We start from the raw sequence: 10115 nt of genomic DNA on the forward strand, positions 1-10115 counted from the left end.
TTTCAGTCACAATCCATGCCACAAGGCAACACAAATCTATGCATTGTTAGAACAAATCTATGCATTGTACATAACAGTGTGACAACATGAGGTCATAGTAGAGCAGAATATAGTTTAAAAGGATCAACAGAGATCAGAAATTAACAACTGAAGTAATTATACTGTAGAAATACATTTCAAGCAACACTGATGGCACCAGATAAATAAAATATTTTTCTGCATTTTTGTAGTGGAGATTGAGGTGAGTAACAACAGTATTTCATAACCATAGTAACAGAGAACAGGAGTCCTACTTCTGGTTCTGTGTGCTTTGCCTTCATGACCTAAAATAGGTAACCTATTATGTAATTAATTGGGATATCATTGGACATGGAAGCAATGGATGGTCACTGGAGATAGTGCTGTGAAGTTGTCCTTTGTAAAGAAGAATCCAGAATGAATTAAAATCAGAATCTCTCCACATTAAGGTAATATCAGTGATGTCTATAGTGGGTTACTTATAAGCCATAAAGCCTAACATTTTTACCTTATGGCTTGCTTGTGGGGAGGGTTATGTCAAGACTTGTCAGCAGGGAGAGATAAAATGAATTCAGTACTGTTTGATAACTGAGAGGTGATTAGTTGAGGAGGGTTAGAGGGAGAATATACACATTATTGAGCCACAGCTGATTTTGCTGCACACTTCTTTACTGCTGTGAGAGTGTACATTTGCTGAGTGACCTGTCTCATTGGCCTTGGAGGAGGTACCAACTTTTCTTGTCTGAGATTTTATCAAGGAAGCAAATGAATAGTGAGAAGATGGAGGGGCTTCTGATGTGAACATGACCCTTAAGAGACTGGAGCAGAGATTAAAAAATGAGGAAACTGTGGAATGTCTAGTGCTCACCTGACATCAGTTGATGACATAACTGTATTACAGACTGTTCAAATAGTAAGAAAGACAATGACTGTCAGGAACAGTTTGGAACCTAACACAGTGAAAATTTTAAGGAACATATAATGAATGTTATATAGTATATTCTGTTTCTGCAGAGATAATTCCTTTGTTGTAGAAGATGGTGGAAAACTGTACTGATCAATGTATTCATGTCAACACTGAAGTAGTAAAGCAGCTTGGAAAAATGTTTTTGCACCCCAACTTTTTTGTCTTTTGTCATTACATAGCATCAGGTGGAAAGAAGGAAGATCATATAAAAACATTTTATCCTCACTTCTGAAATAATAAACAGAACAGTCTAGTTGCTTCATGGCACATGGACAGGACGTGCCATTGTGCTAGCTGCTTGCGTCCTGCTGTCATTTTTTTTTTTTGTGGGGGGGGGTTGTTTCTGTCACAAAATAGACAATTTAGGGGATTTGGGTAGTCAGCAGTACGCGACCTTGTCAATGCAGGCCACATCTTATGCAAGTATAACAGGGACTGGATTGCCTGTTTCATTTCGTAACTACCTCTGGAACTTCTTGCTGTCTTGGATTTATACCTTTAATAATAGCATTAAAATGTTAACTTTTGCTGTGCTTCATGCATATGTGTTGGGTAGCACATGTCTTATATGAATCACAGAGATGTTCTTCATTCCACATTGCTGCAGTCCTAACTATTGGGTAGTCCGCTGTCCCAGTCGGCCCGAATACCAAAGTATATGGCTGACGTCGGTCAAGGCGCATTAGACTGACGTCAGTACGTCAGGGTACTAATGCGCATGACCGACGTCATATCCTCAGTCTTTTTTGCCGCATGGTCCGATGCAGAAGCAGTTTTGCGAGTGCAGGTTGGCGTTCTGAAAGTTTCTGAAGTCAGAGTTTCAGACCGAATCAAAGTTGGCTAAGTACCCCGTTGGGGAATATTTTGGTTTTTCTTGCCTCAGTATTTAACCGGATGTCAGAAAAGTGAATAACTGTATTTCTTGTGGGAAACAGATACCTCATAGGGATTACCATACTTTGTGTATACCTTGTTTAGGGCCTGAGCACGACGTTGTTGGATGCCGCTCTTGTGCTAGATTTAAGAAACGCACTATTAAGAGAAGGTTAGACTGTGCCAGGTTAGTTTTGGGAAGCGTTGTAATTATAAAATGCCGCCGGATGCTCCGGCGCCCTTCGCCAAAAAGCGCAAGGACAAAGCAACAAACCCTAGAGTGGAAGAACCGCAGTCCCGGACGCCGGTTCTTTAGAAGGCTCAGTGGAGCCGGAGGTTCTGCCAGGAGTTTCTTTGGAGTCTCAGGAGAGACTTTACTGTTACAGGATGTGTCCTCTCAGGAAGTAGGCCAGGCTGAAGGGGCTTCTCAGGTGGCTGTTCTTCCCTCTCTTCCTAAGGTGGTTAGAGCCTCCCTTCTGTTTCCAAGGCTTCTTTGAGAGGCAGGCCAAGTTTAGCTTCAGTGGGGGTTTCTCCTAGTGCTTCAGGGTCTTTGCCTAAGAAACATATGCTTAAAATGGCAGAGGATTTGATTACTATGATTAGAGGTTCTATGCCCCTCCTGATAAGAGGCCTAGGGTGGAACCTGAGTTTGAGAGTTTTGAGCAATGTTCGAGGCTTCTGAGTCTTCGGCTGAAGACTTGCAGGAGTATCCTCCTTATTCTGATTCTGATGTGGATGATTCTACTCCTTCAGCTTCTCCTCCTGAGGATTTTTCATTTTCAGAGACTCTGCATTCCATGAGGGAGCATTTTAAATGGGAAGGTCAAGATTTCTCTGATTCCAGGAAGAGGCTTAGGGAATTCTTGTTTTACCCCAGCATAGGCCTTTAGCTATACCTCCTGTTCTGAATGTGGTGGAAGATGTTTTTGCAGAGGCTTCCCTGAATCCTGATTCTTTGCCTCCTGCCCCAGTTAAACCGGATAGGTACTATAGGGTGCCTGAAGCTCATAAGTATCTTTTAAGAGTCCTAGGGCAGACCCGAAACTGTCTCTCAGGGGCCTAAAGGTGTGAAGGCTTCTGTTGTTAAAAATCCTGTTCCTCCTGATAAAGAGGCAAGGGCTTTGGATAGATGGGGAAAGAAAGTGTATACTTCTTCCACTTTAGCCATGAGGGCGTTGAATTGTCAGTTTCACATGTTAAAATATCAGAATTATCTCCTTTCACAATTGAAGTCTAAGGTGGATGCTCTGGCAGAAGGTATTGAGTGTAAAGAGTTGCAGGATTTAGTTCATGTGTCTGAACAGGTGGGTAAGCATTCCTTGCAGTGTGGTTTTGATGCTGTGCAGGCCTCCTCGAGGGTGGCTGCCACTGGTTCTGTTCTTCGTAGGCACGCCTGGTTGAGGGATCAGAATTTAGCTGAGCATGTTAAAACAAGGATTTTGGATGCTCCTTTACAGTCTGATGTGTTGTTTGGTTCGCCTGTGGAAGCAGTTTTAAAGAAAATGGAGGACAAGGCTAAGTCTATGCAAACTGTTAAGGATTTATTGCAGGTGCAGCCTCCGAAGTTTAGTAGAAATTGGCCTACTAAGGGATGGACATATCCTGCTTATGATTCCCAGTCTAGGGGTAGGTCTAGACGTGGTAGGGGCAGAGCTCAAGGTTCTTTTAGGCCTAGAACAGGAGTTCACCTGCTCAGACTTCTGGTGAGGGCAGGGGTCAGTCCTTTCGTAAACAGACCCAATGACCTACCTTTTCAGCTGCCAGTACATTCTCACCTGGCAGCACCTTTGGGAGGAAGGCTGGCTCTTTTCAAAGAAAATTGGGATTTAATTACCCAAGACAGATGGGTTTTGGATATCATTCACCACGGTTACAGGTTTTATTTCCATACCTTGCCTCCTTTCAAAGGCATGCCAGACATTCCTCCTCTACAAAGAAAAGAGGCTCACAAGCAAATTTCTCTGTTGCTCCAAATAGGGGCCATTCAGCCAGTTCCTGTGCCAGAAAGGGGCCTGGGATTTTATTCTCGCCTGTTCCTAGTACCGAAGAAGGGGAACACGTGGAGACCAATTTTGGATTTATCTATCCTCAACACTTATCTGGATATTCCCAAGTTCAAAATGTTGACGTTACAACAGCTTTTACCTCTGCTGGGCAAGGATCACTGGATGGTAACTTTAGATCTCAAGGAAGCTTACCTTCATGTGCCTATCAGACTAAGTTGCAGGAAGTATCTGCGTTTCCGAGCTGGGAATTCTCATTATCAGTTCTCTGCATTGCCCTTTGGCTTATCTACTGCGCCCAGAGTATTCACAAAGGTTCTGGCTCCAGTAATAGCTTACTTCAGGCTAAAAGGAATTCAAATCTATCCTTACTTGGACGACTGCCTGATTCTGGCTCAAGAAAAGGAAGACCTTTTACAGCATTTGGAGTTTGTGATAGCAGTGCTAAGATGCCTAGGGTATTCTGTGAACAAAATAAAGTCCAGTCTAGTACCCTCTCAAGACATGTGCTTTCTGGGTGTGAGACTGAATACAGCAGCCCAGATGGCCTTTTTAACCCCGGACAAACAAAAGAATCTTTCCAGTTACTTCCATCAACTATCTCTTCAGTCCGGGCTGACTGCAAGGACAGTCCTTCAAGCCTTAGGGTTCATGGCATCTTGTATTCTGGTGCTTCCCAATGCCAAACTGCATATGAGGAAGCTGCAATGGTATCTCAAAAATGTATGGACACAGCACTGCCAGGATTTGGACACTGTCATTCAAATAATACCTTGCATTCAAAAGGAATTTTTGTGGTGGGCTCAGGAATGTCACCTAAACAAGGGACTCTCTGTGACCCGGCCAGAGGTGAGTCAGATTCTAACGACAGATGCCTCAGACATTGCTTGGGGAGCTCATCTAAATGGAAAGTGGATACAAGACAAGTGGCCTGCCAGACTACAGCATCTACATATCAACATGAAAGAGATGTTAGCAGTCCAGTTTGCATTAATGGCTTTCAAGGAGTTACTTCTTCCAGGGCAGGTGTTGATTCTAACAGACAACACAACTGTCATGTGGTACATCAACAAACAAGGGGAACACATTCTTACCCGTTGTGCAGGCAAGCAATGATTTTATGGGAGACTGCGCTCAGCTTGCAACTAACTCTTCAGGCAAGGTTTCTGCCAGGAGCACAGAACTCCTTAGCAGATGTGTTAAGCAGACAAATCATGGATCCCCACGAGTGGAAACTGGATCTTCATGTATTTGAAAATTGACAGTGTCATGGGGAACTCCAGACATAGATCTGTTCGCTTCTCCACTAAACCACCAGCTGCCAAAGTTTTGCACAAAGAGGTTTCATCACACAGCTTGGAAAGTGGATGCTCTTTCTTTCAGTTGGAAAAATCTTCATGTGTATGCCTTTCCACCTCTGCCTCTTCTCCCAAAGGTGCTCCTAAAGGTCAGACAAGACAAGCCAAGGATGATTTTAATAGCTCCAGATTGGCCTCGGCAACACTGGTACCCATTACTGAGGAGTCTGGTAAGGAAGCCTCCATGGCCTTTACCTTTGATTCCACACCTGTTGTCTCAGAAGGACGGTCACCTGCTCAATGCCAAGCTTCACTCTCTTCATCTGACAGCCTGGCATATTCTGTTTTGAAACACAGCAGGTCTCAACTTCCTCAACAAGTTTTAAATGTCATTATGGAAGCTAGAAGACCTAGTACAAGGAAAGTGTACGCAGACAAATGGAAGAGATTTTTATTTTGGAGTGCAGCAAACAATTTGGAGATTTCTGAGCCTAATTTGAGTGTGGCTCTTCAATATCTTACTGAGTTATTGGACAAAGGTTTGTCTTTCTCTTCCATAAAGATTCATGCTGCAGCAATTTCAGCTCACTATGATTGTGACCCACCATTGTTTTCGCATCCTTTGTTCAAGCAATTTCTTAGAGGGGCAAAGAATATAAGACCCCACGTAGAGCTCCTACTCCTGCTTGGGATCTCAATTTTGTGTTGGAGAAACTTACTCTACAACCTTTTGAGCCTGCGGCTACTGCTGAATTGAAATACTTGTCATGGAAGACTGCTTTTTGTTGGCCATTACTTCTGCAAGAAGGGTTTCTGAATTGCAGGCCCTTATGGCGGTAGAGCCTTTTTTGATTTTCCATAAGGATAGGGTATCATTACTTACTAATCCTTCCTTTATGCCTAAGGTGGTTTCTAGTGTGGCTTTAAACCAAACTATTCATTTGCCTACTTTTTATGCAGATCCCCAAAATAAGGGGGAAAAGATTTTGCACACTTTAGATGTACACAGGCAATTGCGTTATTATTTAAGCAGGACTAAGGATTTTAGGCAGTCTCAGCAGTTGATTGTTTCTTTTGCTTTGAGTTCTCAGGGCAAGCCTGTGTCAAAACAAACTATTTCTAAGTGGATTGGGTTTTGCATTGCATTTTGTTATTCCCATCATGGCAAGGAGATTCCAGCTGGGATTAGGCCTCATTCCACTAGGGCTACTGCCACTTCAACAGCATTTCTAAGGGGGGTGGCAACTAAGGATATTTTGGAGGCAGCTACTTGGAGTTCAGTGCATACTTTCTCTAAGCATTATCACCTTCCTCTCTACTCTAAATCTAGGGCTGGTTTTGCCACAGCTATTTTGCAAGGCATGTTGACAGCTCCTGCTTCCTTATGATTTGCCAGCCTCCCTTACCTCTGCTTTGGGATTCTACCCAATAGTTAGGACTGCAGCAATGTGGAATGAAGAACATAGTACAGTTTTGTACCTACCATAAATGCAGATGTTCGAGGATCCACATTGCTGCAGTCCAATTTACCCTCCCTCCTTCCCTCTGTGTTTAGGGGTGGTTGTGTAGGTGAGGTTATACTCTTGTAATTTTGTATATATTGTACATATTTTTGGTGCAGGAATGTTTGGGGTTTTTGGTTTTGGCCTTGTCTTTTTAGGGTCTTCTGACATCTGGGGCAAGAAAAGACTGAGGATATGACGTCGGTCATGCGCATTAGTACCCTGACGTACTGACGTCAGTCTAATGCGCCTTGACCGACGTCAGCCATATACTTTGGTATTCGGGCCGACTGGGACAGCGGACTACCCAATAGTTAGGACTGCAGCAATGTGGATCCTCGAACATCTACATTTATGGTAGGTACAAAACTGTACTTTTCGTCATGCAGTTCTAGCTGCACAACATCAGGTTTTCATAGGTTCATAGGTATTTACTAGGCTAAGGACCACAAGGGCCTTTTTAAGCTTAGCCATGCACCCCAAATCATCAGTTACTGTAGGCTTTTCAGCTCTTTTTTCATCATGAAACAGAACCTGTTATTTTTCTTGCAGTTTGGCTTATTTTTTAAAATTTTTATTTTGCATTTATGTGTTATTTTTGTGCAGATATTGAGTTTGCTTTTTTCCATCTCTTTTGGTGCAATGCATTTGGCTGACATTTATTTGGATGACAAATTCCACTGTATTTCTTTCCGTCTTTCTCTCTTTTTTTTTTTTTCTGCTTGGGCCTGGGCCATAGCACAGTATTAACCACTGTACGTCATGTGGAAAGTGTAGCCTGGCCACTTTTTGGCACAGAGCCCAGCTGTTGGGAGTACCAACTTCTCCAGCAAAATGTTGAATAGCTGGAGAGCCTGGCTCAGCCTGTCTTCTCCCTTTAGACTGATCTTCATTATCTTCGGGAAAGAGTGGTAAGCATTCAGCGGGTCAGTAGCAAAAAGTAAAACCTGCTGTTCTCATGAATATCCCTAAAAAGGCACACTAAGCGTGTCTTTTTCAGCCAAAGATTTCAGTAGTGGTCAGAAGTCATCCTCCCCTAGGAAAGCCATTTTTAGGTTCAGTATTTCCACTGTGAGAAGTGCTAGCATGAGAATACCTGGATTAGCTGTAATTTGCCACTGACACTACTAAATCTGGGTCACAGTGTCAACCAGCCAGACCACAGGTTTCAGGACGGCTTTCATTGATACTGTTTGCTTCCCATCACCACCTTCACTGTGCCGACACCTTAACTGTTGTTAGCCACCCGGAGCTGATACCATTTAAGAAGGCTGTACTAGTCTGTCTGTACCAGAAGTGGAAGTGTCATTTGTCTTGGGATTCATCTTGGGCAGGTGATAACTGATTGAAGTGGATTCCTGTGTTTGCACAAGACACTCAATGCAGGCTTTTGGTGGTACAGTGCCAGTACAGTTTTCTGCTTTTGATTGCACACTGATTGCTAGGTTAGTCATGGCAGAGGCCCTCCAGGTAGTAGAGTACCAATCCCAACTCTGACATCTTTCGGACCAGCAGTGATCCATCCTGCCCTTCAGCCACATCCTGTACAACTGGAAAGGGAGTGGCGTCAAAGAAGGAACCGTTAGCTGCATTCATGCTCCTCATCTTCTTTCTAATTTAACTGCAGGAGACTTAGGAAGAAGCATATCAGAGATCCCTAAAAATCTTGCATCTTTACTTCTAGCAGTAGTGAAAGGAAGATTTATTTTCCCGGGGGGGGGGGGGGGGGTGTGTCTGAATCCACAAAAGTTTTCTCCGTAAATTTTCATACCTTCGGTTTTGAGGACTAGGATGACAAATCCTTTCAGTCTTCAGAACAAGCTGTGTCAGATCACCATGCAGATTATTAAAAATATATTTTTCAGGATCTCTGAATAAAGAAGCTTAAGGGCACACACATGCATGCACGGTCAATAAGGCCAGCTTATCCCTTCATTGTCACATGACTCATGCAAGTTTGCTGCTGTGTTACTCTGTCCACATACACTGTATGTGACTGGCCCCTTAGCATTGTCTTTTTAGGGAGTTTCTGAAGCTCATGGAGATGCTTGACCCCTGGATAAAGATATCAGTCCAACCAAGATGCATTTCTTTGAGTCAGCAAAGACCCCCTTATCTGACTGTCTGGATTATCACCGCTTTCATGGATTTTCACTAGAATGAGCCTTTTGTTCACAAACACAAGGAAAGGAAAGTGATCCAAGTATTTGCTAAAATTATGAAAAGCTGTATTCCTCCAGTTTCTTCAAGACTGTAGCCAACTAGTGCTTTTTCTGGATTGCTTTCTTTTGCTTGTGTTTCTACATTTGGATTCAGGTTCAGTCTAATGAGATATGGTAGCCTGATTATCTGCAAGTGTTCTTTAGCTGCTGCCTGTTCATTAAACTAATGCTATTGCTATACAGACTCCGTTATATGAACTTGACCCCTGTGAGTGCTTACTGCTGGGCAAGGATTAAGCTGAAGTCGTAGAGTAACTGCAGTTATGGACACTGAAGGACAAACAATTTTTTTAAGATAAACTTCTTTTACAGAGGTGTTTGACCACAAACTTAATGCCATGAGGTTTACTAATTGATAGGTTGCCTGCTACTGAATTGTCTTGGCACTAGACATTATTTAATTTTTGGAAGCTTCCTTAATTGTGCTAATGGCTGGTTGGAAATTTCCTTATGGGATTTTTCAATGAAAGTTTGAAAAGCTATATTCTGCATGTTTCTTTTTTAATACTTTTTCCTATTTTGTGTTTTTTTAATGTGTTCACTATTGTCTGATGTCGTCATGACAACTCTCTGACATATGCCAAGACGGTTGATAGGAGTTTGTGATTCACTGGGTATGCCTCATTTCTAAGGCAGTAAGTATATATACCTTTAACCAAACCCTCTACCCCTGACATATAATCCAGAGATCAGGCTGTATCCAATATAGCCCTGTAATGACTACAGCTTATCTTTGAAAGCCCTCATTCAGAGGGGACAAATTATAAAGTTGTAAATATTTTATTTAGTTATGCCTTTAACTTTGCAATGATTAAACTGAATAGGCCCAGTTCCCAATTTTCCAGGGGTGGTTGGTTAGGTGAGCTGCTTAGAGTTAGTAAACAAATGGAAGTTGAGGAGTCCAGCTTTTATCTTCAGAATGAAGATTCTTTGCAACTCATAGTCATAATTCTGTGTGACTACACTGGCAGATCATGACCTGATTACTGTTTCAATAAGCCAATGGTTTACATACCCTTTAGGATGTTTCATTTGTGAAAAAAAAAATTCCTGAAAAAAAAAACTAGAAAAGTCAAGTCACTTCTGGATATCAGCTCTGTTTATTACTTTGTCAGTTACAAAAAGGTTCTCAATGTTTGCCGTGCAGTCTCTGATCTCCATCCTAAAAAGACTGAGTTGTGGATTGGATGTTGTCAGTAGGTATGCAAGATGCTTATCTGTAATTGAAGGTC

At 42.5% G+C, this 10115-nt stretch overlaps 1 protein-coding gene across 4 annotated transcripts in view; it reads left to right on the forward strand.

Moving 5' to 3' along the window:
* The window catches only part of ATP11C (ATPase phospholipid transporting 11C), a 1720948-nt gene that overhangs the window by 1283390 nt on the left and 427443 nt on the right, over nucleotides 1–10115 (forward strand). The gene's annotated exons all lie outside the window — the stretch shown is intronic.

This window comes from Protopterus annectens, chromosome 15.part0, assembly GCF_019279795.1.
Source record: "Protopterus annectens isolate FY-2018-M chromosome 15.part0, PAN1.0, whole genome shotgun sequence".
NCBI lineage: Eukaryota > Metazoa > Chordata > Ceratodontiformes > Protopteridae > Protopterus > Protopterus annectens.